Here is a 23,421-nt window from a genome sequence, read left to right as displayed (position 1 = left end):
TGGCATTTTTACCTCAATTTCTGAAAATTCATATCCTGCAATTTTCACTAATACGAATTCTAATTTTAAAGGTGGTCTTCCAAAAGGCTTACTCTTACAACTTTAAAATTTTTTAACACGAAAAAAACTATTTGCTCTCCCGTAGACTGGGCGTCCTCCGTCCACAAGAAACCCATTCTTGCTATGGCACTTTTTTCCTTCTTTTTTTCTTTTTTTTTCAGCCCTTTTTACGACCAACCTTAATCAACAAAAAAACCAAAATACAACCAACCCATCAACAAAAAACAAAAAATAACCTTAATACCGACGTGCATGAGGTCACAGAACTGAACAGAGTCTTGAACCATGTCTTCTACGGACGAGGAGGCCACCCACGGCGGGGCTGGTCCTTCCAGCTCAAGTGCGTGTGCCCCTCGTCCCCCATTCGCTTGAGTTCTTGATATAATTTTATGAGTCTCGAATTCATTCCAAGATCTAGTGCAGAAGAAGCGATGAATAACCTCGAAAAACTTGTTCTGCTCAGTAGACGACTTGGTAGTCGAAGACTTAGTGTTTTTATTTGTGCTAACCAAGCTTAGTTTGACTTAGTAAAGCTCATTTGTTCAGTGTCTTAGGGTTGACATTTGAGCTGTGATTATCGAGAGGATTACTGAAACGTACCAATAAATATCTGAGAAACTAGTTATTTTTTTTAGTTGGTTGCTTTACTTAGCGCTTTTTACTAATAACTCCGTAGTAACAATTTTTCTGACTGTTGCTTTACAGTTTTCTCTTCAAATACCCAAAGGCCTGGGTTTAATACCAAGAAAGTTGGATTATAAGTACATTCGGAAAAAAGGGATCTTTGTTTCTTCAAGATTCTTTCGTGTCAAAGCAGCAGATTTCTTTTTTTTTTTTTTTTTAGTACAATTAAGAATCCGAGATCCAAGGGTGCGTCTTGGCACATCCACTAAACAGAAAAGCAGGTATGATAAAAGGGAAAGGGACGTGTGAATACGTTATAAAAGGCAACTTTTACCGCTGGCCAAGCCATATTGAATAGGTCTGCGAAGCGTGACGTCAATTCTTGGGCGGGAAATTCAAATAACAATGAAACGTGGATGCGTAGACACGTTTTTTCGGAACTTTGGCGAATTTTTTTGGCCTAAAATATTTGTAGTAGATCCTACTAATCCACCAGAACGTTTTCACGTCGAAATAATACTAGGAATATTGACAATCAGTTGTTAGTTACAACTAGAAACAACGTTTCACGGTACTTTGAATTTCGCACCTTGCTTTTTACGTCATTACCGCGCAGCCCTATGTTTTATAACTTAAAAACCGTCTTCCGGGACTTTTTTTTGAAATTTTGGGATTTTTTTTTTTTGAAGAAAAATCGGAATTTTATTTTTGAGCGGGTGGCAACGCTGCATGTGTAATAGGAAAAAGTGACACCATCAGTGCCATCGTAGGGTTACCTAGTTTTTGCATGGATATCAACAACTTGCAGTCCTCCGTTCTTCTTCTTTAGGTACATATCAGTTGTTTTCAGTCTTGGGGGTTCTTTTCCTTGCCAAATAAACCCGTAAATGATTTTTTCCAAGCTTTAAAAGATCGCTTTCGAAGGTGCTGAAATATTCGACAGATACCGAATAACAGGCAAGCTGTATATATTTACATATTGCGCCCTTTGGAATATGCCTCCGGCGTGCCTCCGTGCCTCATGCCTCCAGGTGTCCCTCAAAATGCCCAGTTGTTACCCCTCGTGGATGTTAGCCCTTCTCCTGTTTGTGGTACTCTATGTTTATTTTAACTTTGATCATTCATTTTAATTTTTGTTACGTTTGGGTCTTATTTATTTATGAATAGTAGCCTAATTTATATTCGCCTTAAGCTTGAATTACTATTTGAATCTATTTCTGCTTGAGTTTTATTTAATGTGGCGCTTGGGGAAAAAGTTTTTTTTTTTAAATAAAATCTCATTCAAGAATAATAATTATTTACCTTAAATTACCTTAAATCGCATGCCCGGCAAGATAAGGTGGTGTTGAGCCTTTTCCTCCCAAACTTCTCCTCCTAAACCCCAGTTTTCCTTCAGACCCCAGTTTCCCCCCTTCCAGCTGAGATTTAGTTTCTCCAAAAATGTTGTCAAAACCAATATAAGCCTGCATAATTCAAGCATCCACTGAAACAGGTAGTTTTCTTTAGTACAACTTTACCTTTTTGTTTGGCTCCAGCTTTGATTCTTGTGTTGCCACCACCTTAAACCCTTTCCCTGCTAAGAGTGGTAAGTTAAAACTTACCACGTTTTTTTAGTTGAAAAAATTTGCGGTCAAGTTGTATTCATGCCGTTGTTTTGGTAGTAATCCAAATACTCGTATGGATTTAAAAACCTAAGAGACAGTCGGGCGCTTTGACGCCCCCTTAATCTCAAAAGAATGAAAGTACGCATACTAAATTTTGATTCTTGAACATATGGTCCTTGTGAGGGCTCTGTATTCCTTTAGCTGCTTCGTTAGGTTATATCTGCTGATTCAACAAGCTATCAATCTGGAAATCAATACGAATTGTTTTTCTCAGCTGCGGCGTTCGTTTCCCCAGTCAGCAGCCTGTAATGAAATCTCATAGATTAGCGGTCTCTGATCTCTCACCCTTTTCCTATCTGCTTCATATCTAAGCCATAAGTTATTAACTCGGCTTTAATATTAGGTAACTAAGAGGAGTTGTTTACTTCGACACTATGCCTTATCATATGACAAATATTTGATGTATATTTGATCTAGTTAGGTGCAAATTTGAATACTTTTGTAAACCCAATGAGACACATCTAGATTGTCCGTTATTTGTTTACTTTTCATTAACTACGTATAACTGTAAAAAATCCAATCCTCAGTCAGGTACACACATAGGGTATAGGGACATGGGGCTGTCCCCACAAGACATTTAAATTATTACCACTTCCCCACAGTCTCTATATTTTTCATGTATTTTGACTGTTTCTTTTGAATTCCACTCTCTTAAATGAATCCCTACGGATAAATAGCGTAAAGAATAGAGCACTGGGCTTTACAGTCCTTACCGGCGGTGTTGATCTAAGTTTCATGGCCCTTCAGCCAGGAAGTGCGATGGGGATTGTGTCAGCCATCCTGTGCCTTCGCACACCCTTCCTGTTTACCTTCCCCAGCTTTCTCCAGGTACCCATTTAGAGCTGGGTCGACTCTTGCTGAGCTTACAATTACACTACTGACCCCCGTTCCAAACCAAATAACAGCGACACCAGGACTCGAACCCTTGTCCTCACGGACAAAGGATTTCAAGTCTAGCGTCTTAAATACTTGGCTAGGACTGCCGATTCCTTCGTATGGGCCTCTATATTTCATTAGGCCCGTACATTGGGTATTCCCCTCCCCTCCTAGTTTAGAGATGTTTGTCAAACTCCCAAAAGCGTTGAAATTCTGGATTAAAATCGGGAAAATCGTAAAATTGGACATTGGACAGGGACCCTGAATCTAAATTCATCTGCTTACGCGCCTGGATGTAGCCTCCAGGTCGTTTCGATATCTACGGCCACGTCGGCCTGTAGCCAGGATTTTAATTTTTGCTTAAAATAATACTAAAGTAGACTATATTGATATGGTTTTTCCGAGAGTTGTCCAAATTTCGTGATCCGGCTCCGATCCGGAAATCCTCACCACGGGCTACAATATTGTGTCACTGGTTGTACGCCTTCGGATTCTGATACGAAATCCTGGCTACCCCTGGTTGAAATTCAGCTGCGTTAAATCTCAAAATTTAGGGGGAGATTTATTTTCCAAAACATGGGGGGGGGGAAAGCAAATTTGGGGTTTTTCATATTTTTTTAAACAAATACCAAAACCGGATCCTTTTCAATAAATACACCCCTGAAAAGGTCTTTCAAAATCTAGGAGGAGCAAAAAATATAAAGGGCATGTGCTTCCCCCTTCCTACCCCTCCCTAATAGGCCTGTATGTTGTAAGTGTTGAAACTAGCGAAAGACTTTCGATCTGTGCAACATTGTCTGTCCTTGGAATGCCACTTTTTGACGTATTGAGTTTTTTTCTATAAAAAGAATGTGATAGTGTAGAGCTTAATTTTTTTTTACCATTAAAAGAAGCATGATAGCCTACAGTTATTCATAGAATGATAAATTTATATTTCGCTTTTTCTTAATAGAAGGCAAACGAGTAGACAAAGTTTTAGAAACACTAGGAAGCCATATGAGCAGTAATGTTAAATTTTGTCTCTTTTTTTCAGGTGAGTTTGACATTAAATCAATTTGTAGCTTCCGTTGGTTTTCATGGAATTTATTTGACGGAATCTCTGATGTTTTTCAAGGTTTAAAAAATTTGGCAGACTGTTGAGGCAAATGTCCTATTCAAAATTTATTCCGACGATTCTTACTCACTGCTGTCCCATGACGACATAAGATCTTTCCTTAACTTTGGAAACGTTTGGTATGTGCTGGAATTTATACAGAAGAAGAAAAATACTTTTAGACGAATTTTGACTCAAAATTTGAATATTTGTATTTAAGTTCCGGCCTTTGGAGCTGTTGATTGATATGTCAAAAAATCATCGTTGTTTGTTGTTTTGACAGTTTTTCTCGCAGGTGTAAAAAAAAGTTGTCATTGTATATTGCAGTGGTTATCAAACCTGTTTAATTACTGCGCCCCTTTTCACCCACAAAACATTTTAGGTACCCCTTCTCAGTTACCGGTACTAAGTAAAATATAGCTAAAACATAAATAAAATTGCCAGTCCTAGAGTTAAAGGGTTGTTTTATTTTTTTTGTTGGTCGGCCACGTACCCCCTAAAAAATTTTGTTTGCCTACCAGGGGAACGCGCTCCATAATTTGAGAACCACTGGTTTATTGTCTCATAGTTCGTTTCCTGGGTAATTTGAGATATTTTGGTGACTAAAAAGGAAAAGGCGAATCAGGATCTAAACTAGCTTCACCAAAAATTTAATTTAAATTAAGTGTTCGATCTCCGTACACTTTTTTTTTAAATTGGTCAGTGTGGATGTATCAAGGCGAGTAACCCTGATTGTTTCAATTTTGTTAAGCTTCCTGTTATTTCCTGAATTGTAGTGATGGTTACGGGCACATACAAACCAATTCATTTCGAAGGGTGGGTAGAATTTCAACAAGAAGTACGGCACAAATTCAAAAAATACAAAAATTGATTGTAGGGATGCGCTTAAAGGCTCTTCCTTTTGGATATGTACTTTGCCCACTCTCCGCCATGAGGTGTACGTCTCGGGGTACGGTGTACGTCACACCACGCATGGCGAAATATCAGATCAATATTTTTTCAAGCCAGCTGATGCAATTTAACAAAGTAAAGGCATGTCAGCTTTTTGTCCATAATCTGTGTCCTATATTTTCTGTTATCAAATTGCGATCCTTTTTTGGTTTCTCTTGCCTTTAACCTTGAAAGGCTATTCATCGCACTGCGAATAATCAGTCTGAGTTTCTTTATTCTAATTGATATATAGTTTTTGCTACAACTTGATTCATCAGTGAGAACGGCACCCAGCCAACTTGGTCGACTCATTTCGTCTCTGTCCTAATCAAAAATATTGTGCATGCTCATGGTGAAGCATCATCACTCTTGGATTTTTTGACACTTTTAATTTCCGGAGACTTGCACAGTATAGATTCCAGAGTTGTTAGTGAGAACGAGGACAAATTTACCCAAATTTTGTGTCACTAATGAAGCTTCTACTTCAACAAGCTATCGTTACGGTATGAACAAGAATGAAACTGTTAAGAAATCTAGGAGTCACTAGTGCGATTCGGAGGCCATTTTATCCTCTCGCACTAAGACTGACTTGGAGGACTACCCAGTAAAATAGGAAATGTTAAACATAAGCACTATTCTCAATGTCTCGGAATATGATTCTGATGATGAGATTATGCGAACGCGTCTCCGTAGCAATTCAAACAAGAAGAAACAGACTGAACTAGATGGCCTGTAGTGACGCAGTTGGAATTATCTCTGCTTGGTAATGGGGACCTGGAGTTAAAACGCAGCTGCAGCAACCCACCATAGGGTCCGGAATTTATTCCGGTGATGAGATTTTGTGAAGCCATCTCCGTAATAATCCAAACCAGATGAAAATTATCACCTATATTCGATATATATCGATAAATCACCTGGGAGTAAATGGGAAAAATAGCCATTTTCGATGTTACAGAGTCGGACTGCTCTAGATTTTATTTTTAACTAAATAGTCTTATGATGCATCATTTTAATGCCCCGTTCCTTTACACTTCAAGTTATTGCATTAGGAAAATTTGAATTGAAAACACATAGAAATAGATTGATACATATAACAAGTCGTTTTATGTCAAGAAGTCAAAACGATTACCAATCACGATTGGCAATCACGGCTGCATTGTGTATATTTGCAATAAATGTGTCAACAAGTGTACCTTAATGGCAAGGGCGGATCCAGGATTTTTGTTTAGGGGGAGGGGGTGCAAAATAGGTTGATGCGATAAACTTGCGTTAGGAGCAAGTTTAATTAACGCAAACCTGCGTTAATTAAGTAAATTAGCGTACTTTAGACTACCTTAGGGAGGCGCGCGCCCCCTAGATCCACCACTGCTTAATGGTTGGTCAAACCTTTGTTAACCTGATATCTTGGCTTGCATAAACTTTTTTTTCCAGCAACAAAGTCTAGCTATCCGTTTGATGTCCTGTGTTTACGAAATATTAAGATCTAGTTGGATTATTAAAAATAATCCAAGGGTTCCAGAAAGTCATTTCTACAATGCAAAACATCCAGGCCTTTATGAAAAAAGGGTACTGTTCTAATATCTTTAAAACACGCGAGGCATCCATTCGACAAAAGCAAAGATCTGGCGCTATGTGATGCTTTATAAACAAGTATTCAGGGTTTTTTTTTACTCTGGGAACTATATTTTAACTTTAGTTTTTGGGGTTTATGGGAAAAAAGCCTAAGTTAGGTTAGGTTACGTATTTAATATATGCTATGCTTTACCCCCTTCCCCCTAATGTGCAAATATATAGCCCAATTTTGTTCATAAACTATTATATTTTCATCATATTTTGTTTTATTTCATTAGCATTAACCAAACTTTACTTCTCGCGTATTGTACAGATATTAGAACAGTACCGAAAAAGGTTATTTTTATTTCCAATATTCCATCACTATAAGGTAAAGACTACATCATTTTCCCTGACCTTTTTTATAGGCTGAGATGTTTAAATCATTGTATCTGAACTTACTATAACAAACAATGATAAACTCAGAAGAGCGTTATCCATAGATAGCCGCATCACGAAATAAACTCATCGCACCGATTAATAAAGTTTAGTCACATCCACTTCCTGTATTGGAAGTAAGTATTAAAGAAGGGGAATTGTTTTCAAATTTTTCTGTTGTCTTAATCTTTGGGCTAAATTACAATCTGCCGTGACTTTGGGAATATCCACTGTGAAGCTTGCCAAGGGCGTTTTCCGTCCAGCTTGGAGTAATATTCGATAAGTGATAGCACTACAAGTCACATTGACGTCGAAGCAGAGTGGGCTATTTTTAATTAGATTATGATTTCTGTTGTCTTATTTACGTCCAAATTTAGCTTTCTTAAGAGAAAGGGGGGGGGGTAGTCTAGTCTTCATATTGTTTATGGTGAGGTGATGAAGTTTCTAAAGATGAAGGGACCCTGGGTATTGACTATGACCCTTTGTATGCGGTGTATATTTTGTAACGCCACGTATGCTGCACAGTTAAATCACGCTTGGCACAGTCCCCAAACGCTTGGCATAGTTCCGCCACGCTTAGCACGCTCCACCAGGTGTACAGGATTTCTGAGAAAGAGCGACCCATCGAGTCCTATAAGCGGAAAAACACTAGTATTATTAAAAGTGTTTACTACTGCTGCTTAACAACTCACAGTAACACCAAGCCGATTGAGGCCCACACATCTCCGCACACTTCTCCACCCCAATCTATTTTTTCTGGATCTTTTTCGGAGGAGTTGTTTCTGGATTAATGTATGTAAGACATATGGAGACAATCCAAGGTTCATGTCATAATGACAGTCATAACTTGTAGCTAATGCCGTAGTTGTACTTTATTCCATGAAGTACAACTAGATTCCAGGAAATTCCCTAGAAGGGAGAATCTAACATTAAAAAAGAATCAAAGACGATCAAGCAAATGTCTACGCCGAAGGCTACTCCATGGCCAAACCACGAAAGTATTTTTGGTTCGGAGGCATTTTTGTGATAGCACAGAAGCAAATCTGTTGCTTGCAATATTCAGCTGTAATTGTTTCTACTTCCGTGACTTGGTCATGGACTAGCAGTTGTGTATATTGGTTTGAACGTTCCTTTTATTCTTCTTTGATTTTTCTTTTTAAAGTTGACATGTTTCTGATTCTTTCTCAACGCCATGAACGTCTTGCACATAGGCGAATTACTCGTGCAATTGTTCTTGTTATCTTCCCAATGGCCGTAGACCCGTTGTTTTTCAAGGCTTTCTTCTTTGATTTCCCCATAATTTCTCATATTTTTAAGTTTTTTGTTTTTTTAAATTCCCCCCTCCCCCTGGAAGCTTCGAGTCTGTGTGTCTAGAGTCATGATTCCCAACGTGGGCGCTTGCCCCACCGGTGGGACATGGTGATATTTTGGTGGGTCATGGGCAGGACCTGCACCCTTTGACTGACTATAATCTAGAGCCTTAATGAGATAATGATAATGATAGAGATATTGATAGTATTGTAATGACGCTAACCATTGTATAAAAGGTGTTGTACTCAGACAATATTTCTAGATATTGTCTAAAATATTCCTAGAGCACGACCTGAAAAAAGATACCAAGTTAATGGCCTTTTAAGTTGTCTTCAGGTAACACGCACAATTTTAATAACAAAATTTAGATATCTCGAGGGGGGCATCAGGATTTTAGAAATGCCTAGATGGGACATGGCTCAAAATCAGTTGAGCGCCACTGGCCTAGAGTGTCAGTTTTTTTTGGGGGGCTTAGGAGGATGATATAAACCGTAATTTTCCCTGTAGAGCCAAAAACCGCTTTAGACCGTTCTAGATGCAGATTAGGAAATGTGTTAGTGCCTTCGGTAGGAGGGGATGCAGGTGCCTCCTATACCCCCCCCCCTGGTAGTTCAGAAATTGGAATAAAAAATAAAGCTTTTGGGCAAATAGGAGCCGTATATATACTACAGATAATTCAAATCAAAGATGAGGCCTGATGGTCTAGGGGTATGATTCTCGCTTCGGGTGCGAGAGGTCCCGGGTTCAAATCCCGGTCAGGCCCTCATTTTACATTATTGCGTCGAAATTTTACTTTGAAAAGAAAAACTGATTAATTTTTCTATTCGTCATTTTAGTCATAAAAATAGTTCCAAATTTTATTTCTTTTATACTTTTTATTTTTGTATCTTAGATACAAGCCCTTCTTTGCAAATTGGCGGCTATTCCAGCAAAAGTACTTACTCTTTCCAAAGTTCATTTCATTCGAGTTCACCATTCGATTTGCTCTTCAACACTCATTCCCAAAATAATCGCTACCCTCAAAACTGTGTCCCACCTCTAGCTCCTAGAGCCTAGATATAACCCTAGGCTACATACAAAAGTTGTTTTTTGTGTTCATTGAATATGCATAGCGTAATACTTGCAATGTACGTTGCTTAAAGCACTAAGGGCATCAAAATAAAAACATCTTCGGCCCCTTGACTCGTTTTATGTCTATTCGTTACCGAAAACCGTGATCATTTAAGATTTTTGGCTCTTATACACGAGCTGTGGAGTTTCTATTCCAAATAGAATATTTCTTTTATCTCTTTCTGTTTGTGCCGAAATCAGCAGCATCTATTTTTGACGAGGATCTTTTTCCTTATTTTGATTGACTGGAATTTTAAGCCTTATCAATGGACTTTTTCCTAAATTTAGGAAATGTATTTAATATTTTAATGTACTTAATGTTTGAAACATCATAAATTGGATTGAACAAAGTCTGAGCCCGCCATCATAGTTTTGACAAACCATTATGAACATAATCTTAAATGTTTGCTTTTGATAGCGAGTAGATTTATATTCTAACCGTAACCATCTTCTTTTTCAAACAGTTCGTGGTAACGAACTGTAAGTAAGGAGCAACCCGGCTAAATAGTAACCGAAACTCTAGAAAACGGGATTTTGATACCAATAGATACGTTACGTGCCTGAGAAAATCAAAAGTTACGTGCCTGAGAAAATTTAGCTGATTTTCGAAAAAAGGGGGAAAGACCCCCTAAAAGTTATAGAAACTTAATGAAAATCACAGCATCAGATTTAGCGTACCAGAGAACCCTACTGTAGAGGTTTCAAGCTCCTATCTGCAAAAATGTGGAATTTTGTATTTTTTGCCAGAAGAAAGATCACGGATACGTGTTTTTTTTTTGTTTTTTTTTTCCCAGGGGTGATTGTATCGACCCAGTGGTCCTAGAATATCGTGGGAGGGCTCATTGGAACGGAAATTAAAAGTTATAGTGCCCTTTTCAAGTGACAAAAATATGTAGGACAACTAGGCCCCTCCCAAGCTCATTTTCTCCCAAAGGCACCTGATCAAAATTTTGAGATAACCATTTTGTTCAGCGTGGTCGAAAATGTTATAACTGTGTCTTTTAGGATGACTTAATCCCCCAAAGTCCCCGGGAGAAGGGCTGAAAGTTATGAACTTTACCCAATGTTAACATTTATGACTTTCTCACAAAGTTTGACTTTCTCACAACTCTATTTTTTAAATAATAAGGAGCGACGCGTTGAGGAGGGGACAGCCCCTTTCATATACGGAATAATTTCTGTTCGTTTTAAGTTTTAACATCGCCTCTTACTTTCAGTTTAAAAAACTTGTTTTTTTTTTATTTAATTATTTAATAAGCTTGTAATTTCCAAAGTAGCAAGTTAAGGAAAGACAATGAAAATTTTAATGGGACATTCATAGGATATAGTATCTAATGAAATGAATAATGATATAGATTTGCTTATTTCACTCATCGATAAGAATTCATGTGTTGCCTAATAGAAAAATCAAGCAATTTGGCTCAGTATCCAAGGAAAAATTATTATAGACATACAATTTTTTTCTTTTCAGAACTAGAATTAACTAAGTAAACTTATCTATGGCTGTTCAACTTACGGTTTGATCCTTAATATGTCACTATTATTATTATTGACAGCCCATAGTTTTAATAAAAAACGGATGCATCATGTTAAAGTTGCATTAAACTATGAGCGACATTTCAACTTATGAACAGAAATTATTTTTTATATAAGAGAGGCCACTCTTGCCACAACACTTTAATTGTTACGTTTTTTTTTCAACGCCCCTATATTTTGATCCTTCTATATTATGACCCAACAGCACCCTTTTTAGTTTTATTCCAAATTAATTCAGATGTGATATCAATTCGTACTCCCTCAACACCCCTTCCAATATTTGTCTGAAGGCTCGTGGAGACTAAGATATTATTTGCATTGAAATCCGCTCTTTTAAGGATATTACAACCCCCCTCCCCCCGCGCTAACTCTGCAACCCACCTCCACTCCTTTATAATAGCTTGTGTACAATTAAACACTTTTTTGGTACTCCTAAGTTAAAAGCACTCTTTTATATAGTGCTCTAGTTTGGTTAATGCTAATGAAATAAAATAAAATAGGATGAATATATAATAGTTTAGAAACAAGTTTGGGTTATATATTTGCAAATTTGGGGTGGTTGGGGGGTGGGGGGTAAAGCATTGCATATATAGTTACGTAACCTAACCTAGGTACCTCCCTCCCAATCCCCAAAAAACACCACTTTAAATGTCATATACGCAATGAAAACCACACTGTACATTGTAGTACCCTATTGCGGTGTCTTGAATTACACCTGTTTTCGTGACGGGTTTCCATTGCAGTATATAAGAGAGTGCGTTTAACATAGGAGTACCATTTTTTAATTCATTTTATTTGTCTTAATTTCCCTCTGACTGCTCAATTTTGCATTTTGGGGAATATTCCAATTGAAAGGAATTATCGACGAAGGAATAATCCAAGTGGGAGGGAAGCCGCTGGATTTTCTGAGGGAGTATATTGAAAACACAGCTAAAAATTGCATCTATGGTAATTGCATTGTGTAAATGTAGATAATTCGTAATTTAGACATGTTTTGTATATAAGACAACATATTGGTTGGCTCTTCCACTCTTCCACATCTAAGCATAGAAATCGTATTTCAAGAAGCAATTACTTTTGGTATTGAGCTTTTTTATAAAACAATTAAACGTACCTACTCCTTTGTTGGTGCTTATTTAGATAATTTCTGCATATTCACAATTCAATAAGTCAGGTTTTGCTTCACCATTACTGAAAAGGTCAAATGAACCGTCGAAATTTCTAAGAAGAAAAAACGTTTATACAGATTTAACTCTTGTCACTGCAAGACAAAAACAACAAAGAACTAGATAAAAAGCAAACTTTAACGCAATGAAAAATTAAACCAAGCTGGAAATTACTTGAAACATAACAGAAGACACTAATCCCCTACCTGGCTCTCTTTTTAAGGAGAGAGGGAGAGCTCTGAACTCCAAGGAGCGTCTCAAGAGGTAGCTCAATTCCATTAGTTCTCAGATCCCAAAGTGTACAAATAATCCTTTATTGCAATTTCTATAAGAAGCTGGCAGACAGTATCTCAAGAAAAATTGAAGGAAGCATAAAAGCTACTTGACTTACTTGACTTATGTCTCCTGCCGGGTGCTGCTCGGCGTAGAGAGTGACGTCAGTTCGATCATTCGAAATTTGTCATCTGGCTGCGAAATGAAACCTTGCAGAAAATATTAAGCGCTTCAAAATAAATGATCAACTTAATTTTATTTTTCCTAATATACTTCGACCATATAATAGCTTGTGTTATTATTAATGGACATACAATGGCTAATATTTTATTTCACCCGTATTTTAAAATTGTTTTTTTGGGTGCTAACATTAACATTTTCCTGCACCATTTTTTTGACATTACAACACATGCAGTTCCAAACACTGGTGCAGCTCTAGTCGCTGTTGAAAAGTTTCTAAAGAAAAGCATTGTATTTCCTATAGAAGTATCTATTCCTCAATTTCCTCCCAATGCCTCTTAATGTTCAGGCTTTTAAAGCCAAATAAAGTTTAAACGGAGACATCACAAATCTAGTGAAAAAGGTCGCAAATGGACTGGATGGTGGTTGCACCATCGACAGCTGAGATTTTGGGTTGTTAAAGTGTGAAAACTTGACAGCCGTTACACCGGTTTAGTGAATGGACAGTCACAATTATAAATTATTGATCTAGGCTTTCATATATATCATTTATTGCAGGGAAATTAAAGTAACTTGAATGTGAAGTCCAAGAAACAGCAAAATGAAAAATGTTCCGATTTTTCAGTGTTCCTATTTCATTTGTTAAACTCTTTCTTTTTTTTTAAATTTGTTTCCCTTCTAAATCCAATATCTCAGTGATCTAATTGATGTCGAGAGCCCTTTTGGAAAGAAATTCCCTAGTTTGGAGACTGTAATAGGACATAATTTGTTCAGCGAAAAGGCAGTTGGACAAAGAAAAGACGAATGGAGTGACTTTCTACTGTTTTAGAGAATGAACAATGGCAAAAATGATGGATTTGGAAAGGACCTAATTTATTTTCGTGTATTTACATAGACCTGAGAAGGAATTCTCCAAGAAACAATCACAGAGATGTGAAGGGTGTTTTGAATAGGATTTTATCTCGTTTAATTATTCCAGAACAGGCTGCGCTATTGAAACTTCTACAAACGAGGAGGTTTTAGACTGGGTAGCAGGGGCGAATCTCCAGCATTTTTATTGGTGGGCAAAAGAGGTCCACATTCGGATAGGCAAGGGATATGGGATAATGACATTTTATAATAATATTTTTCTCCATATTATCGGGACCCCCCCCCCCCCTCCCCAAACGACGCACCTGCTGGGTAACTTTATGTACAATGTAGGAGAGTAGGCACATAATAAAAATGTCGCATGTTCCGAGACAATGCTCGTGGCAAATAGTTAGTAATCCTACATACTGACCATCTGAAATCCCTTTGAGGGGGGCTACGGGGTGTGACCCCCTCCCCCCTAAAAAAAAACTTTAATACAACTCGTAAAAACGTAAAAAAATGTATATCAACAAATGTTTGATGCGTTTTTAATTCATTTTTTCCTAGCTCCCCATGAGAAAAATATCGCGCCTCCCCTGAACGAAAACCCTGCATACGCCCGTGTCCATTGTTATTATTTGCCCTGTATACTCATTGAATTACAAATATTAATTTTAAGTAAGTTTTTTTACTTTGACTTGGTAACCACTGATCAACTCAGACTATGTCGTGGGTTATTTCCAAAAACAGAAAAAGAAGAAAAATAAACAACACGTCTATATTGTTATGTATTTAGTTGCACTCAAATTGAACTCCGTTACGATTTGTTTCTATGGTGTTATTGTATATAATTTTGAAAAAGTATGTGTAGAAGTACAAGGGCCAATTGCCAATTCACGATGCGGCAGGGGTAAGTCTACTCCCCTCTCAAATAGAGAAAAGTCACATAAAACATATAATTTTATTTTTGACCCGGCTGTGGCTTCAGAGATACCCAGAGCATCAAGAAGGAGCCGCCAGTTGTCCCGTTGGTTTGCTGCTGCCAGTGTGTTCTCACATAAAGGTTTGATTGATCTTACAGATGAGGTATATCTGTCTGATACGTTCGTCGCAGGGTTTTCTAGGTCTGCCATCGCGGAGTGAGCATGTTGGTTGCGAGTAGAGCGTTGCATTCAGTAGCCGGAGATAGTCTAGACATAGCATGTGGTCAAGGTATCTCCATCGGCCCCAAGGTGCCCGTCGCCTTTCTTGAATATCCTCACATACTATTTTGGAGCTTATTTATGGGGCTGTAGGTTCGTCTTGATTTGTTTCTAAACTATTATGTTTTCATCATATTTTGTTTTATTTCATTAGCATTAACCAAACTTGACTTCTCGCGCGGGTACCAGCTAACTGAAAAGTACTCGCTAGGCTAGCATTTTGGGTACTCAGAAAACAAACAATTTGTTTGTTTCTTTATTGAGCTTGTTTTTGAAAACAGAATTTACAGGCATTGGTGGCTGTTATTTAATTTATTAAGTAAAAAAAAATTATTTTGTTGTGAAGTCTTAAATAATCAATTGATTCCAGGCATAGTGGAGAAGGCAAACAATAAAAACAATATTACTCGTAAAAATTTGATTTTCGTCTTTGTTGTTGTCACCCTTAGGCCTCTTGACTTAATTTCCTCAGTACAAGGTTCATGTCGGCTGAATACTTTCTGCATAGTATCATTTAATTTAAATAGCGAAGTAGTTTTGTATTTTTCTTTAATATTTTACAGATGTTGCCCTCACCTTCTTGTATATTTGTAAACTAGCTTTAAAAATCTTCTTATCGGAGGACATTGGACCAATCTTCTGTATCTGTACGTGACTTCACTCTCTTTAGTGTGTCTTTGGAATACTATTATTTCGATATCACTGGTCACGATTTAAAGGACACCTCACATTGTTTCAAGTGTTTTACTGTTTCCGCCCTTACATCCGGGACTAATCGGAGAACATTTTTATGTTTCCCCTTATTTCAATTGAAGTCACCGACTTTTCTTTTTTGTTTTGCTTATAAACATTCCCCTAATCAACGCATAAAACCGCTGTAACTCATTATTGGCGGTTTATACTTCTTTTTCTACCTGGGATTAAAATTGTCTGGTGACTATTGCGACATTGGTGTTTTGTGATTTAATTTGGAAGGAAGTTACGGCCCCGGAATTTGAATCCGGTGATGAAGTTTTGCGAAAGCGTCGAGAAAACGATCCGATCAAGAAGGAGATAAGACTCAAAACACTTTATTCAGCATGTAACGAGATAAGAGATTACCGACTCAAACACTGAGAAAGCAAATTACGAAAAAATTCCAAATATCTTATTCCTTTTTTGGGGGAGTTGCGGAGGGGTGGAGAAGGATGTCAGACCAAAAGATTACCGCCAAGGTCTTGTAGCCGAGTTAACGCTAATTGAAAATAAGTAATTACTGTGTAAGCCTTTAGTTAAGCGTTTTTTTTTGTGCTGTTAGGCGATCGTCGATAATTATGGTAGGTCTAGCAAAGCTTTTTGCAGAATATGAGGTCTTGGGAATGACAAAATCTGTTTTGTGGCTGTCACATGGATGAAGTGGCATCTTCAAAAGTTATCAAGAGCTTTCGAAAGGCCTAGAAATTTAACCGAAATGACTAGAAATATAACTGTAAACTTATGGCAAGTCCTGCTGTAATGATTGTTACCATTCCTGAATATCTATAAAGCTTACCCTTTCACCTTTTTTCTTTCCGTTTTATTGGTGGTTCCTGATCTTAAACTACTATCTAACGGGGGTTACCAAAGCTAAAATTTTTTTTTTTGCCGAGACATAATGTGGACATACTGATCTGAAACTCACGGCAAATGTAAGGGGAATCGGAAATTTGGGACCTCGGTGAAAACAGAACTGCGTAGGATTGATTAAAAAGACTTTCCACAGAAGAAGTTTTCCAAAGAAAAGTAAAGAGCTACATTAAACCAAAAATGAGCAGAAATTAATTTTAAATAATTTTCTAACTTAAAACTACCATCTATCACCATTAATAAATAAATTAAACCTAAAACCAGCAGAAACTAAGATGAGTAGGGCTGACACCCCCCATGGCTTCTGAAGACCAGCACTTCATTTGTACCTAGCTGAAAACAATCCTTATTTCAAGCTTAATGTCTCTATTTCTCATAATATCAAAAAGAAAGAACATCATAACAATGATTAGTGCAAAAATTACAACGAATGAATGTGGATTGACTGTTTAATAGAGGGTGTCAGCCGAGTCAACCTTAGGGTTGACTCGGACGCTTAGAGGCGTTAGCAGTAGTAACGATAGTAGCAGTAGGAGAAGTAGTATTAGTAGTATTAATAGTAGTAATGTGCAAATATTTCCTTTTTGGTCAACTGATTATCCCTCTCATCATCCCGTGCAAGTTCCAACTTAATATCATCAGTTATTCTTGAGTTAAGCCCTTTTGACAACTAGTATGTTCATAATGTCTTTTGATTTATGTCAACACTTTCCTCAAAATTATCTGAAATTTTCACCTGAACGCCTTGTTTTTGTTTTACAGTAAAGGTCAGACATGCTCTTTCATAATAACAAATACTATATGTAAACATATAAAACCAAGAGAGGAAAGGAAACAATAAATGGAAAACCAAATCAAATAGGTGAGAAAACGAGGATTTTGCCAGCCAGTGGCAAAATATGAAGACGAAGTATGTACATACAACATACAACTAGTATGTACATAATGTGTTTTGATTTAGGTCATCACTTTCCTCAAGATTATCTGAAAGCTTCACCTGAACGCCCTTGTTTTTTTTTGAACAGTAAAGGTCAGACATACTCTTTCCCAATAACAAATATTATATGTAAACATATAAAACCAAGAGAGGAAAAGAAAACCAAGAGAGGAACAAGCTAATATTTCGACAAGGACCTCCGCCATGTCGTCCTCAGTGCCAAAAAAAAAAAAAAAAAAAAAAAGTCTTGTAAAAATATTTGCTTGTTCTTCGTCTTCATATTTTGTCACTGGCTGACAAAATCCTCGTTTTCTCACCTATTTGATTTTATTTTTTATTTATTATTTCCTTTCTTCTCTTGGTTTCATACGTCATGTGTAGCCAGTGTGGTCTTAGAATGTATTTATATGTAAACAGTGGGCAAATTGCGTAACTTACATCCCCTGCTCTGAGGGGTTTGGGGGGGGGGTGACATCCCCAGAGAAACAGTTTCTGGATCTTCCAACTAAACTGAACAAAATGGCTATCTCAAAATTTAGATTAAGTGGGTTTGAGGAATTAATGGGCGTGGGAGGGAGGCTGGTTGCCCTTCAACCACTTTTGACTTTTAAAAAGGACCTTAGAACTTTCAATTTCCAGTCGAATGAGCTTCTTCCGAAGTTTCTACGGCAACACCTTCTGTACGAAGTTCCTTGGTAAAGAAAAAGACATTGTGCCAACATGGCTCTTTACTTAGGCAGCGCTATTGCGCTGCCTGTGATGTAATAAGTATAGGTAAAAGTAGATTGCAAGGTACTATTTTGCGCACTTTATGTTCCATCCTGTTTTATTTGCGGCCTACAGGTCATCACACTCTTTGCCAGGGGAATGACGCAATTTCAAAGTTCAAAGTTATTTTGCGTACGCCCCCGTACCAAACAGGTTTTTCTGTTAGGTAAACAGGTCATTACACTCTTTGTCAAGAGGATTTCACGGGTAATTAAAGAATGAGATGCTTGCATCAACAATACAAAGAATAAGCTCAGATACTTAATAGATTTGACGTTTACAAGAGACATTACTAGAGAGTATTCAATAGCTTAATTGAAAAGTAACGATAGAATGACATTGTGACTTGACCTAGCTTTACCTCGCCGATGTGATCTGTATAATACATAAGTAACGTTTGAAAAATATTGTCAATGTAAAAAGAAATGGCTGAAAAGTGTTTTGCGGGGGTGGGGGTGCATGGAGGGGTGCCTTGCACGAGGGTTCAGTTAAAGGGGATACAGTGGCACGGGGGGTTTCGGTTATACACGGGTTCAGTTACAAGGGGATTCAGTTGCACGGGGGTATCCCTTTTTTTCGAAAATCGGGCTCCCTGTTTTCAAAATCCCTTTTTCTTCTGAGGCTTGGAGCATTTGTGTCAACAATACAAAGAATAAGCTCAGATCCTTAATAGATTTGAAGTTTACAAGAGACATTGCTTTAAAGTATTCAATAGCTTAATTGAAAAGTAACGGTAGAATGACAGTGTGACTTAATATAGCTTTACCTCGCCGATGTCATCTGTATAATACATGAGTAACGTTTGAAAAATATTGTCAATTTAAAAAGAAACGGCTGAAAAGTGTTTTGAAGGGGATGGGTTGTATAGAGGGGTGACTTGCACGAGGGTTCAGTTAAAGGGGATACAGTTGCACGGGGGTTTCGGTTATACACGGGTTCAGTTACAAGGGGATTCAGTTGCACGGGGGTATCCCTTTTTTTCGAAAATCGGGCTCCCTGTTTTCAAAATCCCTTTTTCTTCTGAGGCTTGGAGCATTTGTGTCAACAATACAAAGAATAAGGTCAGATACTTAATAGATTTGACGTTTACAAGAGACATTGCTAGAGAGTATTCAATAGCTTAATTGAAAAGTAACGATAGAATGACATTGTGACTTGATCTAGCTTTACCTCGTCGATGTTATCTGTATAATACGTCAGTAACGTTTGAAAAGTTTTGTCAATTTAAATATAATTGGCTGAAATGTGTTTTGAGGGGGTTGAGTTGCATAGAGGGGTGACTTGCACGGGGGTTCAGTTAAAGGGGATACAGTTGCACGGGGGTTTCGGTTATACCCGGGGTCAGGTACACGAGGAGTCAGGGGCCCGGGGAGGATCCCTTTTTTTCAAACATCGGGCTCCCTGTTTTCAAAATTCCTTTTTCTTCTGAGACATGGGGCATTTGGTGGCTAGATACTAAACTTAATGAAATTTAGTACGGAGGTTCAGTTGTACAGTGTTTCGGTTATACAGGGATTCAGGTACATGTGGGTTACTTGCGTTAAAAAAAGTAGTTTTTGTATATTTTAAAAGAACTTTACGGGGATTGAGAGACTCAGATGCCTAAGTTAGTGTGATTTTTATATACTTGATGGCTATTAAAAACTTACTATTCTTGTTAAATAATTAGTTTGTGTATCTTTTATACAAGCTTTACGGTGACTGATAGACTCATTTGAATTATTCAGTGTGATTTTTCTTTACTTGTTGTTAATTAAAAACTAAAGTTGTGTGTTATATAAGTATTTTTTTTATCTTTTAAAATATCTTTACGGGGATTTAGAGACTCAGTGACATAATTAAGTGTGATTTTTTTTTACTTGATTTTCATTAAAAAAGATTTTTTTTTGTTACATAATGAGTTTTTGTATCTTTTAAAAGATCTATACTGGGATTGGGAGAGTCAGTTTCCTAATTGCGTGTGATTTTTATTTAATTTACTGTCATTAAAAAATAAATGTTTTTTTTTTATAAGGAGTTGTTGTATCTTTTAAATTATATTTACTGGGATTGAGAGACTCAGTCACCTAATTCCGTGTGATTTTTCTTTACGTGATTGTAATTAAAAAATAAATTTTTTTGTTATATAATTAGGTGTTATATCTTTTAAAAGATCATTAAGGAGATTGAGAGACTCAGTTGCCTTATTCCGTGTGATTTTTCTTTACTTGGTGGTCATTAAAAAAGAAATTTTTGTGTTAAATAAGTAGTTTTTGTATCTTTTAAAAGATCTTTACAGGGGTTGAGAGACTCAGTTACCTAATTCCCTGTGATTTTTCTTTACTTGATTTTCATTAATAAAGAACTTTGTTTGATAAATAAGTAGTTTGTGTATCTTTTAAAAGAGCTTTACGGGGATGGAGAGACTCCGTTGCCTAATTCCGTGTAATTTTTCATTACTTGATGGTCATTAAAAAAGAAATTTTTGCGTTAAATAAATAGTTTTTGTATCTTTTAAAAGAGCTTTACTGGGATTGAGAGACACAAGTGCCGAATTCAGTGTGATTTTTCTTTAATTGGTGGTAATTAAATAAGAAATTTTTTTTTTAAATAAGAAGTTATTGTATCTTTTAAAAGAGCTTTATGGTTATTGAGAGAATCCTTTGCCTAATTCTGTGTGATTTTTCTTTAAGTGAGTGTCATTAAAATCGAAATTTTGGTTTTAAATAAGTTGTTTTTCTATCTATTAATTGATCTTTACGCGGATTGAGAGACTCAGTTGCCTAATTCTGTGTGATTTTTCTTTACTTGGTTGTCATTAAAATATAAATTTTATTTTTGAATAATTAGTTTTTGTATCTTTTCAAAGATATTTACTGTGCTTGAGAGACTCAGTTGCCTAATTCCGTGTGATTTTTCTTTAATTGCTGGTCATTAAAAAATAAATTTTTGTGTTAAATAAGTAGTTTTTCTATCTTTTAAAATAGGTTTACGGGGGATTGAGAGACTCAGTTGCCTCATTCCGTGCGATTTTTCTTTACTTGCTGGTCATTAAAAATGAAATTTTTGTGTTAAATAAGTAGTTTTTGTATCTTTTAAAAGAGATGTCCGTTGTGTGAGAGTCTCAGTGGCCAGATTACGAGTGAAAGGTCTACATGCCAGTAGAGACTTTCGAGATACTAAGAGTGTTTAATGATATCTTTTTTAAAACTTTAAGAGTTTTCAGCTTCATTTATTTTTTTTCTTTTTGTACATCAACGAATATTTAAAAATATTATTAATTTTCTCAAACTTTATCTCTTTGATTGGTCGGAGACACGATGTGACTTTCCCACTGGTATTCTATGATCGGTTATTGACACTACCTAATCTATTGCATGTATTAAATCAGTATTTTTTAAGCAATGGAACTATAAACACATAAGTAATATCTATAAAAAAAAAGTGAAGATGAAGCATTTTAATAAAGTGTGTTTACATAACAAGGTTATTGTAGCATTGAATGCTGACAAAGAGAAGTATTTAAACTTTGAAACAAGTACAGGGGGTAGCACTATTGGAAATGTGTGCATGCATTGTCATGACGGTAAGGAATTAAACTTCTTTGGAGTACCGAAAAAATTCAACTCTTATGTTGGTGGATATGCGAGATTGAGATCTCCAGAGATGATTGCACTCAAAGAGAATGCCAACCTAAAAATAATCATTGATGATAGAGGACAACTCCTTGCTACCGTTGCAGGTAACACATTACCTACTGATACATCCAATCGTCACCTTTCGGGTTTTACTATTCAACGGAAGATCAATAGAAGACAGGCATACTCTTCTACTAATATCGTAAACCATATCTTGTATACGTGCCGAAACTGTTACCTGTGTAAAAATAAGGTGATAATAGACAGTGAAACTGCCAGAAAAATCAAAAGGGGCATTGTCAGAAAATATCACGATGGACTATAAAGATGAATAGATGAAAAAAAAAGCACCAGCAAACGTTACTGCCATTAATCAAACAGTCATTGAACCAAATAAAACCAAAGACAAAAAGCATATTGAGCCTGTTGATGAGACACCAGTAAAAAGTGTCTATGACTCAAAATGGAATAATGATTATTCTACTGATTACGAACTAATAGAAGACAAGAGCTATAATATCAAGAGAGAACATGGTGAACTATTTTATGGAGCAGATTCAAAATGTCCAAAGTTAATACTTGATATTAATAATGTATCATAATATATTTTTGTATTAATATTCTACATAGTAATATTTCATTAAAAATATATTATGCATTACAGTGTTATGTGTTCATTATTTTTTGAGTACGCTAGCATATCAAACGTTTAGAATGTCTAATAAAACGTCAGAGATGTAAGAGAAGAACTTTCTATAAATCTATTGTCAGACACATGGGAACAAATTCTTTCTTGAATTTGCCCCATGGATACATAAAAAAAGACATTTCATTCAAGAAATTATGACGAAACTCTAAGTAAGCAACAAACTCTGTCTTGAAGTTACCTCATGTATACACAATTAAGAAATTTAATTCAAGAAATTATAAAAAATTGTAATTAATTAAAAAATTATTTAAAAAATATGTTAATAATTTTAAGCAATAAATATCTAAGATTAAACCGTCTTTATTCTTCATAATTTTTTTATTAATTTAATTAAATTATGAAAAATTTGTAAGTAAGTAAAAATATCTTTCTTGAATTTGCTTCCTGGAAACAATACAGATATTTAATTAAAGAAATCATAATAAAATCGCAAGTAAGTAATAAAGTCTTTATTGTTTTCAACCATTGGATAAACAATACTGAAATTTCATTCAAGAAATTATGATGGAATTGTAAATAGGTAACAAACTCATTTTACCTCATGGACACACACTGCAGATATTTAATTTAAGCAATTATCAAAAATGTTAAGTAAGCAGCAAATTCTCTTGGATACACAAGATGGAAATTTCATTCAAGAAATTATGAAAATATTTGTAAGTAAGCAACAAACTCTTTATTGATTTCACCTCCTTGATATACAGTACAGATACTTCTTTCAAGAAATTATGAAAAAATCGCAAGTAAGTAACTTTTTTTCTCTTTATCACAAACAATTTTCACTTAGCTAAATGATGTAGAAATTTAATTCAAGAAATTATTGAAAAAATTCTCAGTAAGCAACAATTTCTTTCTTGGAGTCAGCTATTGGATACTCAATACAGAAATTTCATTCAAGAAATTATGAAAAAATTTGTAA

At 36.1% G+C, this 23,421-nt stretch overlaps 1 protein-coding gene, 1 long non-coding RNA gene and 1 other non-coding gene across 4 annotated transcripts in view; 2 read left to right on the top strand and 1 right to left on the bottom strand.

The window, feature by feature from the left end:
- Window positions 1-4,404, top strand: part of LOC148950183 (uncharacterized) — an 89,293-nt gene extending 84,889 nt beyond the window's left edge. For both annotated transcript variants that reach the window (XR_016141991.1, XR_016141992.1), the window contains exon 2: window positions 4,258-4,404. This is a non-coding gene — a long non-coding RNA (uncharacterized LOC148950183). The remainder of the gene's footprint in view (window positions 1-4,257) is intronic.
- Window positions 1-23,421, bottom strand: part of LOC148950179 (uncharacterized) — a 555,619-nt gene that overhangs the window by 184,347 nt on the left and 347,851 nt on the right. The window lies entirely within an intron of this gene.
- On the top strand, window positions 9,239-9,310 carry TRNAP-CGG (transfer RNA proline (anticodon CGG)). Its single transcript has one exon. It is a non-coding gene; the product is annotated as a tRNA-Pro (tRNA).

The sequence above is a fragment of the Artemia sp. Qi Xiang Cuo genome, chromosome 7, assembly GCF_049724085.1.
Source record: "Artemia sp. Qi Xiang Cuo chromosome 7, ASM4972408v1, whole genome shotgun sequence".
Taxonomy (NCBI): domain Eukaryota; kingdom Metazoa; phylum Arthropoda; class Branchiopoda; order Anostraca; family Artemiidae; genus Artemia; species Artemia sp. Qi Xiang Cuo.
Note: the sequence above shows the minus strand (reverse complement) of the source record. Positions and strands in the feature narration are given on the sequence as shown.